Source organism: Aethalodelphis obliquidens, unplaced genomic scaffold (assembly GCF_003676395.1).
Source record: "Aethalodelphis obliquidens isolate GAN/ISIS:26980383/991018 unplaced genomic scaffold, ASM367639v1 scaffold6, whole genome shotgun sequence".
In the NCBI taxonomy this organism is placed as follows: domain Eukaryota; kingdom Metazoa; phylum Chordata; class Mammalia; order Artiodactyla; family Delphinidae; genus Aethalodelphis; species Aethalodelphis obliquidens.
The window spans coordinates 12,056,545-12,078,853 of NW_020837950.1; the positions used below are offsets into that span (position 1 = coordinate 12,056,545).

The 22,309-nt window shown below is 40.2% G+C and overlaps 1 non-coding gene across 1 annotated transcript; it reads right to left on the reverse strand.

Moving 5' to 3' along the window:
• Positions 1–22,015: 22,015 nt before the first annotated feature.
• TRNAE-CUC (transfer RNA glutamic acid (anticodon CUC)) lies at positions 22,016–22,088 on the reverse strand. Its single transcript has one exon. It is a non-coding gene; the product is annotated as a tRNA-Glu (tRNA).
• Between the last annotated feature and the right edge of the window lie 221 nt (positions 22,089–22,309).

Genomic DNA, 22,309 nt, shown 5'->3' on the forward strand with positions numbered 1-22,309 from the left:
CAAGAACATGGTATATCTCTCCATCTGTTGGTATCATCTTTAATTTCTTTCATCAGTGTCTTATAGTTTTCTGCATACAGGTCTTTTGTCTCCCTAGGTAGGTTTATTGCTAGGTATTTTATTCTTTTTGTTGCAGTGGTAAATGGAAGTGTTTCCTTAATTTCTCTTTCAGATTTTTCATCATTAGTGTATAGGAATGCACGTGATTTCTGTGCATTAATTTTGTATCCTGCAACTTTACCAGATTCATTGATTAGCTCTAGTAGTTTTCTGGTGGCATCTTTAGGATTCTCTATGTATAGTATCATGTCATCTGCAAACAGTGACAGTTTTACTTCTTCTTTTCCAATTTGTATTCCTTTTATTTCTTTTTCTTCTCTGATTGCCGTGGCTAGGACTTCCAAAACTATGTTGAATAATAGTGGTGTGAATGGACCTCCTTGTCTCATTCCTGAGCTTAGAGGAAATGCTTTCACTTTTTCACCATTGAGAAGGATGTTGCTGTGGGTTTGTCATATATGGCCTTTATTATGTTGAGGTAGGTTCCCTCTATGCCCACTTTCTGGAGAGTTGTTTTTAATCATAAATCGGTGTTGAATTTTGTCAAAAGCTTTTTCTGCATCTGTTGAGATGATCATATGGTATTTCTTCTTCAGTTTGTTAATATGGTGTATCACATTGATTGATTTGTGTATATTGAAGAATCCTTGCATCCCTGGGATAAATCCCACTTGATTATGGTGTGTGATCCTTTTAATGTGTTGTTGGATTCTGTTTGCTAGTATTTTGTGATTTTTGCATCTGTATTCATCAGTGCTATTGCTCTATAATTTTCTTTTTTTGTAGTATCCTTGTCTGGTTTTGGTATCAGGGTGATGGTGGCCTCATAGAATGAGTTTGGGAGTGTTCCTTCCTCCGCAAATTTTTGGAAGTGTTTGAGGAGGATGGGTGTTGGCTCTTCTCTAAATGTTTGATAGAATTCACGTGTGAAGCCATCTGGTCCTGGACTTTTGTTTGTTGGAAGATTTTTAATCACAATTTCAGTTTCATTACTTGTGATTGTTTTGTTCATATTTTCTATTTCTTCCTGGTTCAGTCTTGGAAGATGATACCTTTCTAAGAATTTGTCCATTTCTTCCAGGTTGTCACTTTATTGGCATAGAGTTGCTTGTAGTAGTCTTTTAGGATGCTTTGTATTTCTGCTGTGTCTGTTGTAACTTCTCCTTTGTCATTTCTAATTTTATTGATTTGAGTCCTCTCCTTCTTTTTCTTGATGAGTCTGGCTAAAGGTTTAGCAATTTTGTTTATCTTCTCAAAGAAACAGCTTTTAGTTTTATTGATCTTTGCTACTGTTTTCTTTGTTTCTATTTCATTTATTTCTGCTCTGATCTTTATGATTTCTTTCCTTCTGCTAACTTTGGGTTTTGTTTGTTCTTCTTTCTCTCGTTCCTTTAGGTGTAAGGTTAGATTGTTTATTTGAGATTTTTCCTGTTTCTTGAGGTAGGCTTGTATAGCTATAAACTTCCCTCTTAAAACTGCTTTTTGCTGCATCCCGTAGGTTTTGGATCATCGTGTTTTCATTGTCATTTGTCTCTAGGTAATTTTTGATTTCCTCTTTGATTTCTTCAGTGATCTCTTGGTTATTTAGTAACGTATTGTTTAGCCTCCATGTGTTTGTGGGGTTTTTTATGTTTTTTTCCCTGTAATTCATTTCTAATCTCATAGCATTGTGGTCAGAAAAGATGCTTGATATGATTTCAATTTTCTTAAATTTACTGAGGCTTGATTTGTGACCCAAGATGTGATCTATCCTGGAGAATGTTTCGTGTGCACTTGAGAGGAAAGTGTAATCTGCTGGTTTTGGATGGAATGTCCTATAAATATCAATTAAATCTATCTGGTCTATTGTGTCACTTAAAGCTTGTGTTTCTGTATTAATTTTCTGTTTGGATGATCTGTCCATTGGTGTAAGTGAGGTGTTAAAGTCCCCCACTATTATTGTGTTACTGTCGATTTCCTCTTTTATAGCTGTTAGCAGTTGCCTTACGTATTGAGGTGCTCCTATGTTGGGTGCATATATATTTATAATTGTTACATCTTCTTGGATTGATCCCTTGATCATTATGTAGTGTCCTTCCTTGTCTCTTGTAACATTCTTTATTTTACCTGTTTTTTTTTTTTTCTTTTTTTGCGGTACGTGGGCCTCTCACTATTGTGGCCTCTCCCGTTGCAGAGCACAGGCTCCGGACACACAGGCTCAGCAGCCATGGCTCACGGGCCCAGCCGCTCCGCGGCATGTGGGATTTTCCCAGACCAGGGCACGAACCCATGTCCCCTGCATTGGCAGGTGGACCCTCAACCACTGTGCCACCAGGGAAGCCCACATTCTTTATTTTAAAGTCTATTTTATCTGATATGAGTATTGCTACTCCAGTTTTCTTTTGATTTCCATTTGCATGAAATATCTCTTTCCATCCCCTCACTTTCAGTCTGTATGTGTCCCTAGGTCTGAAGTGGGTCTCTTGTAAACAGCATATATATGGGTCTTGTTTTTCTATCCATTAATGAAGCCTGTGTCTTTTGGTTGGAGCATTTAATCCATTCACGTTTAAGCTAATTATCGATATGTATGTTCCTATGACCATTTTCTTAATTGTTTTGGGTTTGTTTTTGTAGGTCCTTTTCTTCTTTTGTGTTTCCCACTTAGAGAAGTTCCTTTAGCATTTGTTGTAGAGCTGGTTTGGTGGTGCTGAATTCTCTTAGCTTTTGCTTGTCTGTAAAGCTTTTGATTTCTCCGTGGAATCTGAATGAGATCCTTGCTGGGTAGAGTAATCTTGGTTGTAGTTCTTCCCTTTCATCACTTTAAGTATATCATGCCACTCCCTTCTGGCTTGTATTGTTTCTGCTGAGAAATCAGCTGTTAACCTTATGGGAGTTCCCTTGTATGTTATTTGTTGTTTTTCCCTTGCTGCTTTCAATAATTTTTCTTTGTCTTTAATTTTTGCCAATTTGATTACTATGTGTCTCGGCATGTTTCTCCTTGGGTTTATCCTGTGTGGTACTCACTGCGCTTCCTGGACTTGGGTGGCTATTTCCTTTCCCATGTTAGGGAAGTTTTCGACTATAATCTTTTCAAATATTTTCTCTGGTCCTTTCTCTCTCTCTTCTCCTTCTGGGACCCCTAAAATGCGAATATTGTTGCGTTTAATGTTGTCGCAGAGGTCTCTTAGGCTGTCTTCATTTCTTTTCATTCTTTTTTCTTTATTCTGTTCCACAGCAGTGAATTCCACCATTCTGTCTTCCATGTCACTTATCCGTTCTTCTGCCTCAGTTACTCTGCTATTGATTCCTTCTAGTGTAGTTTTCATTTCAGTTATTGTATTGTTCATCTCTGTTTGTTTGTTCTTTAATTCTTCTAGGTCTTTGTTAAACATTTCTTGCATCATTTCAATCTTTGTCTCCATTCTTTTTCCGAGGTCTTGGATGATCTTCACTATCATTATTCTGAATTCTTTTTCTGGAAGGTTGCCTATCTCCCCTTCATTTAGTTGTTTTTCTGGGGTTTTATCTTGTTCCTTCATCTGGTACATAACCCTCTGCCTTTTCATCTTGTCTATCTTTCTGTGAATGTGGTTTTTGTTCCACAGGCTGCAGGATTCTGTGCTCAGAATTTGATGCAACTACATTTTATTCTTTTTACAGTGATTTTGATGGGGACTTCCCTGGCAGTCCAATGGTTAAGACTCTGCGCATCCACTGCAGGGGGTGTAGGTTGGACCCCTGGTTGGGGTACTAAGATCACACATGCTACACGGTGCAGCCAAAAAATAAAAATAAAGTCTTAATATAATTAATTTTAAAAAGTGATTTTGATGTGTTAACAGTAGTATGAGTTCTTATACATCTCTAACCTATTAGCATAACATTTTATTAAGTTGACATTAGGAAGGAAGTTAAAGAAAAAATAGTTTAAAGTAGCATTTTGTAACTTAGTATTCCACAGTTTTGTTTCTTTTTTGTTTGTTTTAATAAGTTTTTACATTTTTTAATATATATATTTTTTATTTTTATTTTTTGGCTGCGTCGAGTCTTCATTGAGGCATGCAGGATCTTTCCTTGCAGTGCACAGCCTCTTTCTTGCAGCACCAGGCTTCTCTCTAGTTGTGGTGTGCACGTTTTCTCTTCTCTAGTTGTGGTGTGTGGGTTTTCTCTTCTCAAGTTGTGGCTCACGGGCTCCAGAGCACATGGGCTCTGTGGTTTGCAGCATGTGGGCTCTCTTGTTGAGGAGCACAAGCTTAGTAGTTGTGGCTTGCGGGCTTAGTTGCCCTGCGGCATGTGGGATCTTAGTTCCCCAACCGGGGATCGAACCCACGTACCCTGCATTGGATGGTGGATTTTTTACCACTGGACCACCAGGGAAGTCCCAGTATTCCACAGTTTTGTATTCTTGATTAAGGAAGCTACATTCTTACATTTCCCAAATGAAAAGTACAGGAAAGCACTTAGCTACTACAACAATTAGAGTTTCAAATATGTGTAGACTAGTATGTAGACTGAGCACACTTACTGCTAAATAGAATTATTTTTTAAAAACACAAAGCCTTATTCTTCACACTGGATAATTAGATTTTTAGATTTCTGTCATTTTATTTTATTTTTTAAATTAATTAATTTATTTTTGGCTGTGTTGGGTCCTTGTTTCTGTGTGAGGGCTTTCTCCAGTTGTGGTGAGCAGGGACCACTCTTCATCGCGGTGCGCAGGCCTCTCACTGTCGCAGCCTATCTTGTTGCGGAGCACAGGCTCCAGACGCGCAGGCTCAGTAGTTGTGGCTCACGGGCCCAGTTGCTCTGCGGCATGTGGGATCTTCCCAGACCAGGGCTCGAACCCGTGTCCCCTGCATTGGCAGGCAGATTCTCAACCACTGCGCCACCAGGGAAGCCCCTTATTTTATTTTTTAAAATAAATTTATTTATTTATTTATTTTTGGCTGCATTGGGTCTTCGTTCCTGCCCGTGGGCTTTCTCTAGTTGCAGCGAGCGGGGGCTACTCTTCATTGCAGTGCACGGTTGTCTCGTTGTGGTGGCTTCTCTTTTTGTGGAGCACAGGCTTTAGGTACACAGGCTTCAGTATTTGTGGCTTGCGGGCTCTAGAGTGCAGGCTCAGTAGTTGTGGCCCACGGGCTTAGCTGCTCTGTGGCACGTGGGATCTTCCCAGACCAGGGCTCGAACCCATGTCCCCTGCCTTGGCAGATGGATTCTTATCCACTGCGCCGCCAGGGAAGTCCCAGATTTCTATACAGGTTCTTGCTAGGCTTCCTTGCAACCCCTCATCTCAGGCTTTTTTATTTTTTGAAATTTTTGTAAAATATACAAACATAAAATTTACTCTTACCCATTTTTTAAAAATATTTATTTGTTTTTATTTTTGGCTGTGTTGGGTCTTCATTGCTGTGCGCAGGCTTTCTCTAGTTGTGGCAAGCAGGGGGCTACTCTTTGTTGTGGTACACAGGCTTCTCATTGCCGTGGCTTCTCTTGTTGCAGAGCACAGGCTCTAGGCGTGTGGTTTTCAGTAATTGTGGCACACGGGCTCAGTAGTTGTGGCTCACGGGCTCTGGAGCACAGGCTCAGTAGTTGTGGTGCAGGGGCTTAGTTGCTCCATGGCATGTGGGATCTTCCTGTGCCAGGGATCAAACCCATGTCCCCTGCTTTGGCAAGCGAATTCCTAACCACTGCACTACCAGGGAAGCCTTACTCTTACCCATTTTTAAGTGTGCTGTTCAGTGGCATTAAATACATTCACATTGTGTAACCATCACCACCATACATCTCTGGAACTTTTTCATCATCCCAAATTGAAACTGTACATCCATTAAAAAATAACTTTCCATTCCTCTCTTCTTGCAGCCCCCAGTAACCGTTATCCTACTTTCTGTATCTATGAACTTGACCATTCTAGGTATCTCATGTAAGTTGAATCAGACAATATTTGTCCTTTTGTGTCTGTCTTATTTCACTTAACAATGTTTTCAAATTTCATCCACTCTGTAGCATGTATAAGGATTTCCTTCCTTTTTAAGACTGAAAAATTTAAGATTCCATTGTACATATATGTCACATTTTGTTTATTTGTTCATCATCCATCAAAGGACAACTGGGTTTTTTTCATCTTTTAGCTACTGTGCATAATGCTGCTATGAACATGGGTGTGCCAATTCTCTCTTTGAGACCCTGCTTCAGATCTTTTGAATATATACCCGGAAGTAAAATTGGTGGATCGTTTGGTAATTCTATTTAATTTTTTGAGGAACCACCATACCATTATCCACAGTGGCTGTGCCATTTCACATTCCCACCAGCAGTTCACAGGGGTTCAGATTTTTCTACATCTTTGTCAACACTCATTACTTTCTGTTTTCTTGGTAATAGCTATCCTAATGGGTGTGAGGTAGTATCACATTGTGGTTTTGATATGAATTTCCCTAGTGATTAGTGATGTTAAGCATCTTTTCATGTGCTTATTGACATTTGTATATCTTCTTTGGAGAAGTGTCTATGTATGTCCATTGCTTATTTTTGAATCAGGTTGTTTGTTTTGTTGTTGTTGAGTTGTTGGAGGTTTTTAAATATATATATGTATTTTGGATATTAATCCCTTATTCAGATATATGATTTGCAAATATTTTCTCCTATTTTGTGGGTCAACTTTTCACTAACTTGATAGTGTCTTTTGATGCAAAAAGTTTTACATTTTGATGAAGTCCAATTTTTTTTTTGTCACCCATGCTTTTGGTGTCATATCTAAAAAAATCATTGTCAAATGCATTGTCATAAGATTTTCCCCTATGTTTTCTTCCAAGGCTTTTATAGTATTAGCTATTTTATAGTTTTAGCTGTTTAACTGTCTTTGATCCATTTTGAGTTAATTTTTGCATATGGTGTAAGGTAAGGGTCCCACTACATTCTTTTGCACATGGATATCCAGTTTTCCCAGTATCATTTGTTGAAGAGACAGTCCTTTCCCTGTTGAAGGGTCTTGGACTTGTCAAAAATCATCTCAAGCTTTTAACCACAGAAGGTTATTCTTATCTTTCTTCCCAGGCAAAGCCATATATTTGAAGAAATGACACTATAATTATCAGTATTTATGGATGCTCAAGTAACTATGACACAAGGGGTACATGGAGAAATAAGATATGGACTCTGGTCCTGAAACTATCAATTTGTTGGGGAAGATAGAATATCTCATTAAAAGACAACTACAAATACAGGATAGTACATGCTAATTTTAAAATAAATGACACAGAAATTACATGTCTCGAGAGTTCAGAGGTTGTGGTTTTAGGAATGGATTTTAAATATGAAGTTACCAGTATGTACACAAATGTTCATAGCAGAATTTTTCATATCAACCAATAAAAATAGAAACAATGCAAATGTCCATCAGCTGATGGATAAACAATATGTGGATATATATATACACACAATGAAATAGTATTCAGTAATTAAAAGAAAGAAAGTACTGACACATGGTGTAACATGGATAAACCTTAATAACATTATGCTAAGTGGAAGAAACCAGTCACAATGGACCACATATTGTGTTATTCCATTTTTATGAAATGTCAAGAATAGGGAAATCCATACAAAGTAAATTACTGGTTACCTAGGTATGGAGGATAGTGGAGGAACAGAAGGGAGGAATGGAAAGTGACTGCTAATGGGCATGGCGTTTGTTTTGGGGGTGATGAGAATATTCTGAAACTGATTATGATGGTGATTGTAGGTTGAATCGTGTGGTATGCAAATTGTATCCCAATAAAGATGTTATTTGAAAAATAAACACAAATAAAAAACCTCACCAACCACATCTCTCTAGGGAAAAATACGAATTTTATCATATGAGATCATATACATCTCAATAAAGCAGTTAATAAAAAAGAAAGAAAGGATAGTAATCCAGAAAGAACTATAGTCTGGGCCAGATGACCTGTTTCTCTTAGGTTTATATAATCCTATCAGAAACAGTGCAAAAGAGTGTGAATTTTTAATATCTGAGGCAATGAGTAATTATTGAAAGTTTTTGATTAAGGTAATGAAATACTAAAACTGTGTTTTAGGAAGATTGATACTGGCAGCTCTCAGTAGGCTGGACTGGAATGGAGAGGGACTGGAAGAGGGAAGCCTGCTTGGGTGGCTGTTAAAATATTCTAGAACAGTAGTTTCCAAATTCTGTCCAACAGTGTCCGTATCACCTAGGAACTTGTTAGAAATGCAATTCTTGGTTCCCACCTCCGAGCTAGAATCAGAAACTCTAGATTAGGGTCCAGCAATCTGTGTTTTAATAAATCCTCCTGGTGATTCTGATGCAGGAAAATACTGAGAATATTTCTGCTCTAGGAGAAAAGTAATGGGTATCTGAAAGAAAGTGGTAATAATGTGAATGAAGAAAAGCTTATGATGTGTAGGTAATATATTTCCAGCCAGCTATTTGAAAATAAAGGCAAGAGGAAGGAAGGAAGCCAAGAAAATTCACAGATTTCCTTTGGTATCATTAACAGAAATAAGGAGGCGAGAAAGAGATGCAGGTATAGGAAGAAGACAAGGAGTTCAAATGTTTACATTCTGAGCTGATTTATGAAGCAAACACTGTTAATTGCCTATCCAAATTTATTTCCCTCACCTGCCCCATCCTCCTTCTTAGCCAAGTCCCTTTTTGTTCAAGCATTCATCCTCCACGCAGCCGTGTGCTCAAGGGAGTCTAGGTCCCTCCTAAGACCTAAACGGTGACCTAATCTTAATTAGATTAGGCATAAGCATGTGCCATAATTCTGGCCAGTGAGCAATGAAGGGAAATCTGTGGGGGGTCTGAGATAGAAGGAGCTTTCTTCAAAAGGACTTAAAGCAGGGTCATTCCTTTTTCCCTGCCTCTGGGTTATAACACTGAGGTGGAACTCATGACTGTGAGGGTACTATTTAACAGTGATCTGGAAGTTCTAAACAGTTCAAAATTCCAAGGAATAAAAGGAACATTTTGAGTGCTTAGTTAGTGTTAGGCATGCTTCAGGTACTTTACACATGTGATTATGTTATTAAAATGTAAATTAGGGCATCCCTGGTGGCGCAGTGGTTGAGAGTCCGCCTGCTGATACAGGGGACACGGGTTCGTGTCCCGGTCCGGGAAGATCCCACATGCCACGGAGCGGCTGCGCCCGTGAGCCATGGCCGCTGAGCCTGCGCGTCCGGAGCCTGTGCTGCGCAACGGGTGAGGCCACAACAGTGAGAGGCCTGCGTACCGCAAAAAAAAAAAAAAAAAAAAAAATGTAAATTAACTTTTAATCTATAATAACCTCATTTTGCAGATGAGGAAACTGAAACATGGCAAATTAAGTAACTTGCCCAACACAAAGTTAAATACTAGGAAGTGAAAAAGACAGGATTCCATTGGTCTTTGACTCCAGAGCCTACACCCTTAACTTCAATGTTTAAATTACAGTGATCAGAAAACAAGGGACAAGATTATAATTATTTGCACGTGCTCTGACTGTTTACAAAAGAAAGAAAAAGTATCAATTGGAAAATTTTTTGGAAATATTGAATTCAGTACATGTAAAAAATTAATTAGTGTAAATCTCAACTAAATAGAACTGGGAGATCAGAATAGGGAACTCTCACGCCCTGCAATGATAACAGAACCCAACAGGAAGGAGGAAGACTCCTTTTGTTTCCCCCGGCAAGGACTCAGCCAGTGAAAAGCTATGGACTCTCTGTTTACTACAACCCTCCCAAATCCTTTTGCATCCTATAAAAGTGTTCTCCTTCCCTTGCCATGTGGGGGACTGCATATGGTTGCAGATCCCAAATTGCAATCCTCTGCTGATCCCAAATAAACCCATCTTTGCTGAAGAGATATCTGGCAGAATACTTGTTTTAGGTTAACATTTTGGTGGCCCATATAGGGACCAGAGAAGACCCCAGAAGACTCTGGGGCTGGTGAGCAAAGAGGTGCAGTTCCTACAAATTGAGCCCATTGTACTCACTGCTTTTGTCACCGACCCTGAAGCTTGGAGGTACATCTTTCTCCAGGATCCAAGCTCACACCGTTTTTGCATTTTGAAGGTCTCCAGGTTTTTAAGGTTTTTTTCTTCCAAGTTAAGTCCTGGTTCTGTATTCGAGTACTTGTTTGGCACTTTGTTCTGATTTTTAGATCAGACTGTTTGAATCAAAGATGGCTGACAATGCCTTCAGCCCATTCCTTTGGAAACAGGGGCTGCTTCATGGAAACTGTGCCAGGTTTTTCAGCTGGAAACTGGCTTTAAAAAGCCTTTGGTCTGGCTCCTCCAGGACCAAGCTGTTTCCTTAGAATTGACTGTGATTAACTTGCAAACAGTTTGAACTGAGCTGTTTGAACTGTAAGGTGTTTGAGCTGTTTTAAAATTATTCTTTAGGGACTTCCCTGGTGGCGCAGTGGATAAGACCACATTCCCAATGCAGGGGGCCCAGGTTCAATCCCTGTTCAGGGAACTAGATCCCGCATGCATGCTGCAACTAAGGAGCTGGTGAGCTGCACCTAAAGAGCCCACCTGCCACAACTAAGACCTGACACAACCAAATAAATAATAAAAAATTTTTTTTAATAAATTAAAAAAAAAATAAAATTAACCTCTGAGAATTGAAATCCAAGTTATCTAAATATTTTGAGGGTGCTCCCTCCACAGGTTTCCAGCTGATTTTATGTTTAAGAACAATGGTCCTTGCCATGCTCATTTCTAACTAAATGGACTGACCTGACCAAAGGCAATTTAGAATATCAGTGACCATTATGGGGAGCTCTTGAAATTCTCAAACTTAATTTCCTTAAAACCAAATTTAATTAAAATAGCTCAAAAATTTCAAGAACTGAGTGGAATGGTTATTTCATCTGGTATTTTGAGGCTTCCCAACATTATCAGGAGTCTAAATTTGCCTCTGTAAAATAAAATTTTAAGATGAAATAAGGCAAACAATTAAAGACAAAATGACTCCCAAAGCTTCAGGCTCTTCTTCCTTGGCTTCTTTATTTCAGGCTCTGCCTCCAGTGCCATCTTGTCTCTCTCCTGCTCCACCTCTGGTGCCATCTTCCCACTTCCTTTCTATGCCACCTATACCTCCTCTATACCCTCAAATTCCCCCACACAAACTCTGTCACCAAACTTCCTCTTTTCTCTGAAACTTTTCCGACTCCCTTTTCCTCTGAACTTGTCAGAACCTATCCCTTTAAAATTAAGCCTTCTGAGGATCCAAATGCCAAATCCTTCATTTCTTGTATTCCCTAGACTAAAACTGAACTGCAAGCCATAGTCAAATATTTTCCCAAAGTAACTGAAGATCCTCACAGATTTGCTGAGGAATTTAATATTGTCATTCAAACTTATTGACCTGGTTTTTCTGACATATATCAGCTAGTTCATATGCTTATCGGTGAAGGACAGGCCCAGCAATTAGATGAAAACTGCTAATTGGGAAAATCCTGAAAGTTCTCTAGAATTACAACCAGGAGACCAGTCTGCTAACTTACTATATAATCAGGTTTGGGCAATTGCTAGGCAACTTCACCAAGCAGTTCCTAGAACTTTTCCAAAGCCCATTGATTGGAACAAAATTCAGGCTTGCACACAAAAGTCTGATGAATCTGTTCATGTCTATCACAATTGATTTCATATTATTTTTGAAAATCCGGTCTTCCATCAGATGTTGATTCCACCTGGGTAGCTTTTAATTCTCTGTTTATTAATTGGCCAAACCAGGACCTTTCCCTCTAGTAAAAAGGACCAGGATGGAATGGAAAACTATATCCACTCCATATTTAGTTAATCTGTCAAATCAGCTCTCTCACACTCTAGATGAGTCACCTGAAAGGAAGACCACCAAAAATCTTAATCTTCAACTGCAGCAAATGGATGCTTCTAAATGAAACCAAAACCCTCCTAGTTTCTGCTATTATTGCAAGGAGCAAGGACATTGGAAAAGAGAGTGTTACAAATGTAAGCACTTTAAGTGTCTTCAGTCCTCTAATCAGCCTTTCCAACATCCTTCCAATTCTCAATGACAGGGTTCTGAGGAACTACAAGGGTTCTTCCCAATTCTCCCTTTTAATTAGCTTGGAGAAACATTTCTCCAGATTGGGGATTAATCTCTTTCAGTTCTAACTGACACTGGAGCCACACTCTTGATGCTTGACCCCACTGCTATAAAACAGCCCCTGCCTCAGAGTACTAAAACAGTTCAAATAGTGGGGATCACTAATGAACCTCAAGAGATACCTGTCTCTGAACCTGTTCCCATTTGTTTAGGCCCTTTGAGAGATACACACCCTTTTCTCCTAATTTCTCCACCCTTACCCATTTATTAGGCTTGAGACTTCTTAGAGAAATATAGTGCCAGAATTTCTCTCTCCCAAAAGTGCGAAATAATTCTAGAATTTGACAGTAGTTATCAAAATAACCCACCAGGTGAATTAAATGATCCTTTGACATTTTTAATTTGTTCTATCTCTGACAGTACTAGAACAGATTCTGGAAGCACCTTCCTAATGGACAAAATTTCCAGCTGATGTTGGCGGAATTCATAGCTCACTTCCCATCCCCATTCAAATACATCCCTCAAAACCTCTTCACAGAATTAATTAATACTCTGTGTGTAAAGGAGCCCTTCAAGGCATACAGCCAATAATAGAAGATTTTAAGGCTCACAGCCTCATTATCCCTTGTACTAGCCACTGTAACAACTCCCAATTTACCAGTGAGAAAACCTAAGGGCTGAGGGTACAGGTTTGTCCAGGACCTCCAAGCAATAAACAACATCGTTATCAACACCCTGTTTTTCACAGCCTCAATACTGTTACTAACTTGCATTCCCACAGGATGTAAATTCTCTGCTGTAATTGATTTATGCAGTGCATTCTTTAGTATTTCAGTTGATGAAGCTAGCCAATATCTTTTTGCCTTTGCTTGGGAAGAAAAACAATTCACTTGGACAGTGATGACTCAGGGTTTTACTGAGAATACTTGTGTCTCGAAGATCATGAAGGCTGATTTGGATGATATAAAGTTCCCTAGAGGCCCTACTTTGTTGCTGTATGTGGATAATTTGCTCTCCTTCTCAAGCCTCCTCACAGGAAGGCAGCATTCATTTACTAAATTTTTTTTTTTTTTTTTGCTGTACGTGGGCCTCTCTCTGTTGTGGCCTCTCCCGTTGCTGAGCGCAGGCTCCGGACGCACAGGCTCAGCGGCCATGGCTCACGGGCTAGCCGCTCCGCGGCATGTGGGATCTTCCCGGACCGGGGCACGAACCCATGTCCCCTGTATCAGCAGGCGGACTCTCAACCACTGCGCCACCAGGGAAGCCCCATTTACTAAAATTTTTAGGCTTAAAAAAAAAACAAAAAAAATTTAGCTTTAAAGGGACATAAGATAGCCAAAGAAAAATTACAGTTTGCCCAAACCCAGGTTTGATACTGAGGGCATCCGAAATCAAAACAAGGGTTCCACCTAGATCCAGATAGATTTCATGGTGTTCTAAGTGTCCCCAAACCCAAAACTAAACGCCAACTGCAAGGTTTTCTTGAGCTATTTGGTTATTGCTGAAATTGGATTCCAAATTTTTCTCTTATGGCAAAACCTCTATTTTACTAAACAATAACAACCTCGACCCAATTTTATGGGAAGAATGGGACCACAGGCTTTAAAGGAGAGTTCGATGAACCCACCTGCCCTGGGCATCCCAATGATCAGATTCCCCTTTTCCTTTTTGTATATGAAAGGTAGAGACTTCCCTGGTGGCGCAGTGGTTAAGAATCCGCCTGCCAATTCAGGGGACACAGGTTCGAGCCCTGGTCCGGGAAGATCCCTCACGCCTGGGAGCAACTAAGCCCGCGAGCCACAACTACTGAGCCCACATGCTGCAACTACTGAAGCCTGCGCTCCTAGAGCCCATGCTCCACAACAAGAGAAGCCACTGTAATGAGAAGCCCATGCACTGCAATGAATAGTAGCCCTGCTTGCCACAACTAGAGAAAGCCTGTGTGCAGCAGCAAAGACCCAACCCAGCCAAAAATAAATAAATAAAATATAAAATTACTTTAAAAAAAAGAAAGAAAAATAAAGTAATGTCCTTGGGGTACTCACCCAAAAATACAGGGACCACCATCAACCCGTAGAGTATTATAGCCAGCCATAGGGAACACACGGATACCTCCCTCATTGCCTTAGAACAATTACAGCCACCGCCCTTTTGATTAAGACCAAGAAAATCATCGTGGGATCCCTTTTAACTATTTTTATACCTTATGAAATAGAAATTCTCCTGAATTCTTATCACACTCAACATTTCTCATCAACCACATTACCTCCTATGAGGTCCTTTTGTTAACTGCTCCTCACAAAGCTCTTTTACAATGTAGTGACCTTAACCCTGCTACTATTTTCCCCTTTGTCACTGATGAAGTCCTTCACAACTGCTTAATGCTGATGGATCACCTCCTGACTCCTCATAATGATCTACAAGAAACTCTTGTAGGTAATGCTGACTTTTTATAGTTCACGGATGGTTCTTATTTAAAAGGTCAAATGATGGCAAATGTTGTGCTGGGTATACTATTGCAACTCCTTTGATGTTGCTGAAGCAGCATTTTTACCTAAGGCTACTTCAGCCCAACACGCTGAATTATATGCTCTTACATGGACTTGTATTTTAGCCAAGGATAAAACTGCCTGTATGTATACTTATAGTAGATATGTTTTCAGAGTAACTCATGATTTTGGAATGCTGTGGAAGCAATGTGGCTTCCTTCCTTACAAAAATAAAAATGGCCCCTAAGTTCAGGAATTATTAGATGCAATACTTTTACTTGCCCCTTTAGCTATTAATTACTAACATTTCAGGGAATTCTAAACTTGACTCTTTGGAAGGTAAGGGAAATTACCTTGCTGATATTTCCACAAGGAATGCTGCCCTTAAAGGGACCAACAGCAGCCAAAGCTCTGTCATTGTCCATAGGGATATTAACCCAAATGATAACTTCGAAAAACTGGCTAGAAAAGGCCAGCAATTGGCCTCAGAAAAGGAAAAACAAGATTGGAAATTCAACAATTGTTGGTTTGATAAAAAAGAAAAAGCTCTGGTTTGGACTAAATAACAACCCAGTCCTATCAGAGACTCTAAAATTTCCACTCCTCACCACTGGACATGAATTAAACCATTGGTCTACTGACAAAATGATAGCCTTCTTTTTTTTTTTTTTTTTGCAGTACGCGGGCCCCTCACTGTTATGGCCTCTCCCGTTACGGAGCACAGGCTCCGGACGCGCAGGCTCAGCGGCCATGGCTCACAGGCCCAGCCGGTCCATGGCATGTGGGATCTTCCCGGACCGGGGCACGAACTCATGTCCCCTGCATCAGCAGGCGGACTCCCGACCGCTGCGCCACCAGGGAAGCCCCATGACAGCCTTCTTGAATCACCATTGATGGGAAAACATTAACAGGGCCACAAAAAGTGCCTGACTCACTTGTCCCATTTATCCGAAGTACAACCCAATGAAGTCTGTTTGTACTGCTCCCAGACATTTTGAAGTGCCCGATGGACCATTCAAGTTCTGGCAAATGTATTTCATACAACTTCCTCCTTCTCATGGATATAAATATATTTGTAGTCATGGTCTATTTGTTTTCACACTGAACTGAAGCCACCATTACAGTATCATACAGAATAGTTTCACTGGCCTAAAATATCCTCTGTGAATGAAGTGACGAATAAATGAATGGCTGTTGTAAGCCCACGTGGTCATTGGCTCTGAAACAAAATTACCTCAGTTTGAATCTCATCTCCCCACTTACTAGCTGTGTGATCTTGGACAAAATGACTTAACCTTTCTGTATTTCAGCTCCCTCATCTGAAAAGGCTATAATTGTTACCTTATAGGATTGTTATGAAGATTTAAAATCTAGCACAGACTTCTCCTTCCTGGGAGAAATGGAGCAGATGTACTTTTCCCTATTCCTTCCACTAAATGCAACTAAAATCCCTGGATATTCTATATAAAACAAAATATAAGGAGACTCTAAGAAATGTAGAGGGAAAGCAGACCAGCTAAAGATGTCAGGACCCAAGGAATAATATAGTGGTGAGTTCCTTGGGTTTTCTTTTCACCAAATATATTCCAGTCTGGACACTGGAGAAGCCAGCAGCCTGGAAACACCAATGGTTGCAGACAGAAAAAAAAAAAAAAAAAGCCCCAAGAGAAACCTGCTCTCTCCAGCCAAAGGACCAGGAAAGGGGCAGTCTAGCAAAACAGAAAACCTTTAAACAATAACTGCTTTACTTTAGGCAAACATCACAGAAAAGAACTGAGGCTCCACCCACACAATCTCCCATAAAGGCCCAGTGGGGAGCCAAGACTTCCACTCTTTCCAGGCTGTAATGAGTCATCCCACACCCCCTGCCAGGGTAGTAACAGAGAAAGCCAAAGGGAGAGCCATGACTTTCATCTCTGCTTGGTGGTAAAGACCACCAGATCCTCCCCGCCCCAGCTGTCAGTGGAGACCTTATGGGGAGCCTGGACTTTCATCCGCACCCAAGGCACCCATCCTCCTCCTTGCCCAGTGATGTCAGAGTAAGCCTAGTAGACAGCCAGGACTTTCACCACCTCTCAGTGGTAACAATGCCATATGCCCCTCCACGGAGTTGGCAGAGGCCGCGGAGGGAGCCAGAACTCCCACCCCAATTCAGCAGTAATGAAATGCCCCTCCCTCCACCGAGGGTATCACAGAGGAGAGCCAAGACTTCTCACACCTGGCAGTGATGAGGTAGCAACCTCCTTTACCCACCAGAGCAGCGTCAGAGGAGCCTTGCTAAAACACAAGCTCTAAATAAGATCTAGAGTCTTATTAGAACATCCCAAATGCCCAGGTTTCAGTAAAAAAATCACTCATCATACCAAAAACCAAGAAAATCTCACAGCGAATGAGAAAAAGGCAATTAACAAATGCCAACACCAAGGTGACACAGATGTTAGAATTAGTTAACAAGGATTTTAAAGCGGCCATCAATTGCAATTATAAGCATACTTGAAACAAATGAAAAAATAGAAAGTTTCAGCAAAGAAATAGAATGTCTTAGAAAAGAAATAGGTTATAAAGGAGACCCAAACGGTAATTTAGAACTAAAAAATACAATAACCCAAATAAAAATCTTGATGGATGGGCTCAACAGAAGAATGGAAATTTGAAAGAAATAACCTAGCCTGAACAACAGAGAAAATGGATTTTTAAAAAAATTAACAGATGAAACCTGGAGATATATGTATACATATAGCTGATTCACTTTGTTATACAGCAGAAACTAACACAACACTGTAAAGCAATTATACTCCAATAAAGATGTAAAAATGAAAAACAACAACGAAAATTAACAGAATCTTGAGGACCTGTGAGACTATAACAAAAAATCTAACATTCATACCATCAGAGCCCTGAAGGAGAGGAGGCAGACAATAGGGCTAAAAAAGCATTTGAAGAAATAATGGCTGAAAATCTTTCAAATCTGGCAAAAAAACATAAACATGCAGTTCATGACTATATGACTGAACTCCAAACAGGATACTTAAAGAAATTATGTCAAGGCACATCATAATCAATCTTCTGAAAACTGAAGACAAAGAAAAATCTTGAAAGCAGTCAGAGAGAAATGAAACATTACCTATAGAGGAGAACAATTGGAATAATAGCAGATTTCTCATCAGAAACCACAGAGGCCAAAAAGAAGGCTCACAAAACTTTTGATGTGCTGAAAGAGAAGAACTGTCAACCCAGAATTCTGCATCCAGAGACAATATCCTTCAGAAATGAAGGATCAATTGAGACAACCTCAGATGAAGGAAAACCAATAGAATATGACACCAAATTCACCAAATTAAACCTACCCTAAGACAATGGTCAAGGGAAGTTCTCTTCTAAACAGAAAGAAAATGATAAAAGAAAAAATCTTGGAACAACAAGAAGGAAAAAAGGGCTTGCTTCCCTGGTGGTGCAGTTGTTAAGAATCCACCTGCCAATGCAGGGGACATGGGTTCGAGCCCTGGTCCGGGAAGATCCCACAAGCCACAGAGCAACTAAGCCCATGCGCCACAACTACTGACCCTGCGCCCTAGAGCCGGTGCTCTGTAACAGGAGAAGCTACCGCAATGAGAAGCCTGCGCGTCGCAACAAAGAGTCGCCCCCGCTCACCGCAACTAGAGAAAGCCCATGCGCAGCAACGAAGACCCAACGCAGCCAAAAATAAATAAATAAAGTAAATAAATTTATTTTAAAAAATGAAGGAAAAAAGAACACTGAAAGAGCAAAAATATAGGTAAATACAGTAGACTTTCCTTGTCTTGGGTTTTCAAAGTTATGTTGGGCAGTTGGAGCAAAAATTATAACACTGTCTAATGTCATTCTCAATGTATGTAGAAGAAATCATTAAGGCAATTATAAACTGGGGAGAATAAAGGTACATAAAGGGAGGTAAGGTAAAATGTCAACACCAATAAATTTTCTCCATATGTGTGAGAAGATGACATATAACTATGCACACACATTGTACTGATGTCAAATTCCTGGTTTTGTTGTTGTTCAATAATTGTATGAGGTAACCATTGGGAAAAACTGGGTGAAGCATATGTGGGACTTCTCTGTAATGCAACTTCCTGTGAATCTACAATTATTTCAGAATTAAAAGCTATTAAAAAGTTAACATACAGGGACTTCCCTGGTGGTCCAGCGGTTAAGACTCTGCACTCCCAGTGCAGGGGGCCCGGGTTTGATCCCTGGTCGGGGAACTAGATCCCGCATGCAATGGGAAGAATACCTTTTAAAAGATATTTGTATAGTGAACAGCCTTGGAGGAAAGAGATAGTGTCTTCCTCTGGGGCAGAGGGCAGATTTGTTTCCTCTGCAGTATAATCAGACAATAATATGATACTGTCACTCTCCAAGGCAAAGGTTGGGCAGATTTGCTTGCAGCCCATTATAAAAGATTGGGAGGGGTTTTTTGTTTTCTGTTTTGGTTGGGGGGTGGAGTACAAAATGAGCTGTAAGAACAAGAAGCTTATGCAGCCTGCTATGCTGTGAGTAATAAAATCCTCTATCTGTAACCTGGGAGTCTCATGTCTTCTGCTAGATCCATGAACTGTGTGGGCAAAATCTGAGCCTCTACAGTTTGTAACACTATGCACAGAGGTGAATTCTGGGAAATGTAGCTTAGCTAAATTGACAACACAAATCCAATGCAGAGGACCAGAGGGAGAGAGGGTGCGGGGGGAGGAGAGACAAAAATGTGGCAAAAAGTTAGCACATGTTGCATCCTGAGGAAAGCTATGTCAGTATAAACGGTACTAGTCTTTCAACTGAAATTTACAAAATAGAGGAAAAAAATCACTCAGACTGCTATGTGAGACAGTAGAGTGGGAAGAGTTGAAGCAGGGGTATTAGTTAGGAAGTCTCAAACAGCTATCCAAATCACAAACCAGAAATCTAGTAATAATACTTCGGTCAGGACCTAGACTAATAATCTCCTAAATGGTGATCCTGCCTTGAGTCAAGCTCTCTACGAGTCATCCTTCATCTTGCTGCCAGGATGATTTTCAGAGATCTTTCTCTGACCAGTCATTTCCCCACTCAAAACCCTCTCATCCAGGGCAAGGTTCAAATTCGTGTACATGGCATATATGGCATCACAATCTGTACCTCACACTCCATTTACACACTGCACTAGAACATTGGTCATCTTTGTTTCTACACACATCATGTTCTTTACATGGCGTGTCTGCTGTCTGGAATGTCCTTTCCACCTTCTTGCTGCATACTTATTCACTCTTTCATATCTGTGACTGCAACATTCACTGGTGTTCTGTGACACTTTCCTGAACCTCACAATGAGAATATCCTCTTTTGCACTATTTCACTCCCTTGCACATGCTTCACTTGTTTCACACATCACACACTGTTGTATTTTTTATTGACAAGGCTATCTTCCCAACTAGGCTTTGAGTGCCTTAAAGTCAGAGACTGACTCATAGTTATAATCCGATGCGAAGGACAGGCAATATGTGTGGCAGCTGTTCTAGAACAGTTCATTGAAGTGAACTGAAAATCCTGCCACATTAAGAGAATTTAGGAAAAGCAGAGCAGACATAAAATGCTGAACATAAACTTTGCAGTAGCTGAATCCTAACATGCCCACCCAAAGAGTCAGCTCTGAGTCACCTCTTTTGAGTTTCAAAATCACATAAATGAGGCTTCCCTGGTGGCGCAGTGGTTGAGAATCTGCCTGCCAATGCAGGGGACACGGGTTCGAGCCCTGGTCTGGGAAGATCTCACATGCCGCAGAGCAACTAGGCCCGTGAGCCACAACTACTGAGCCTGCGTGTCTGGAGCCTGTGCTCCACAACAAAAGAGGCCGCGATAGTGAGAGGCCCGTGCATCACGATGAAGAGTGGCCCCTGCTTGCCACAACTAGAGAAAGCCCTCACACAGAAACGAAGACCCAACAAGGCCAAAAATAAATTTTAAAAAAAACCAAAAAACAAAAAACTTGTATGACCAGCATATATAATTTTTTAAAAAAATCACATAAATGAAGCAACTGAACGTAGAATCTAACCACTTACTTTGAAGAGGGTTTCTTGCTAGTTATTTGGGGAAATACAAAATTATGTAAATATCATTTTTTAAATAGAAAACCTGTGGATATTCAAATCAAGTATTAAATTGCAAGGCTATCTTGTCTCTCCAGAGAGAATGAATAACTTGCAAGGGGGGAAAATGGTCTAAACAAAATTTCTATTATTAATATACAATAGTATTTCTTTTTTTTTTTTTTTTTGCGGTACGTGGGCCCCTCACTGCTGTGGCCTGTCCCGCCGCGGAGCACAGGCTCTGGATGCGCAGGCCCAGCGGCCATGGCTCACGGGCCCAGCCGCTCTGCGGCACGTGGGATCCCCCCAGACCGGGGCACGAACCCGTGTCCCCTGCATCAGCAGGCAGACTCTCAACCACTGCGCCACCAGGGAAGCTCTACAATAGTATTTCTTATTTTTCCTGTATTATCATTTTGTACTTTCTGAGAGATGGAACTCAATTTCTATTTCTACCATTTAAACGGGCTTCCATTTAAATCTAAAAAAAGCCGAATGCAGAGAAACAGAGAGAAGAGTGGTGGTTACCAGGGACTGGGGGATATGGGAAATGGGGAGATATTGGTCAAAGGGTACAAACTTCCAGTTATAAGATTAACAGGTTCTGGGAATCTAATATACAGCATGGTGATTATAGCTAATAATACCATATTATGTACTTGAAAGTTGCTAAGAGAGTTGATCTTAAGTGTTCTCACCAGAAAAAAGAAATGGTAATTATGGCACAGGATGGAGGTGGTAGCTAACACTATGGTGATTATCATTTTGCAATATATAAATGTATCAAATCATCAGGCTTGTACACCTTAAACTTATACAGAGTTCTATGTCAATTATATCTCAATAAAGCTGGGAAAAAAAGGCCTTCACTTTAACAATAAAGTTGTTGAATTGCTGTCTGATACTCTACATTTTAGAGAAAATGTTATAAATAGAATATAGTTATTATTTCATAAAAGAACAGCTATAAAAATGCTTTGAAATAGGTAAAATATTTTTAAAAGCAAGGTTTTGTACTAAGCTGCCTATGATGTACTTTAATAAATTAATCCCAAAATACTAACTTGTAATAATAGTGTTTAACAGCACTAATACAGAAAACTGATGTTCTGAGCAAGAAGAACGAGGAACAGAAGTTGTAATGATAACAGATTACAGAGGAAAAAGCAGAATTCATCAGCTCCTACTTTGCTTTCATTTTCCATCACTGAGAACTATCCTCAAATTGGAAAGGGTAGGACCTACATGGGAAAGAGGGAATTATTATTATTATTTTTTGGCCGCACCATGCAGCTTGTGGGATCTTAGTTCCCCGACCAGGGATTGAACCTGGGCCCTCTACAGTGAGAATGCAGAGTCCTAACCACTGGACCGCCAGGGAATTCCCCTCATTTTCTAAAAAAAGAAACTGTAAGCCCGTGAGCACATTTTTCCTTGGCAAAATTCTGGAACGGATAATTAAGCAAATGCTTTGTGAATCTTTAGAAAAGTGGTAAAAACAAGGCCCAGCTTGAATTCACTAAGAAATAGGTGGATGTTGCTGATAGGTTTCCTACTCTCCCTGGTCTGACCCCTGCATGGTCGTACAAGGGAAGAAAGTGG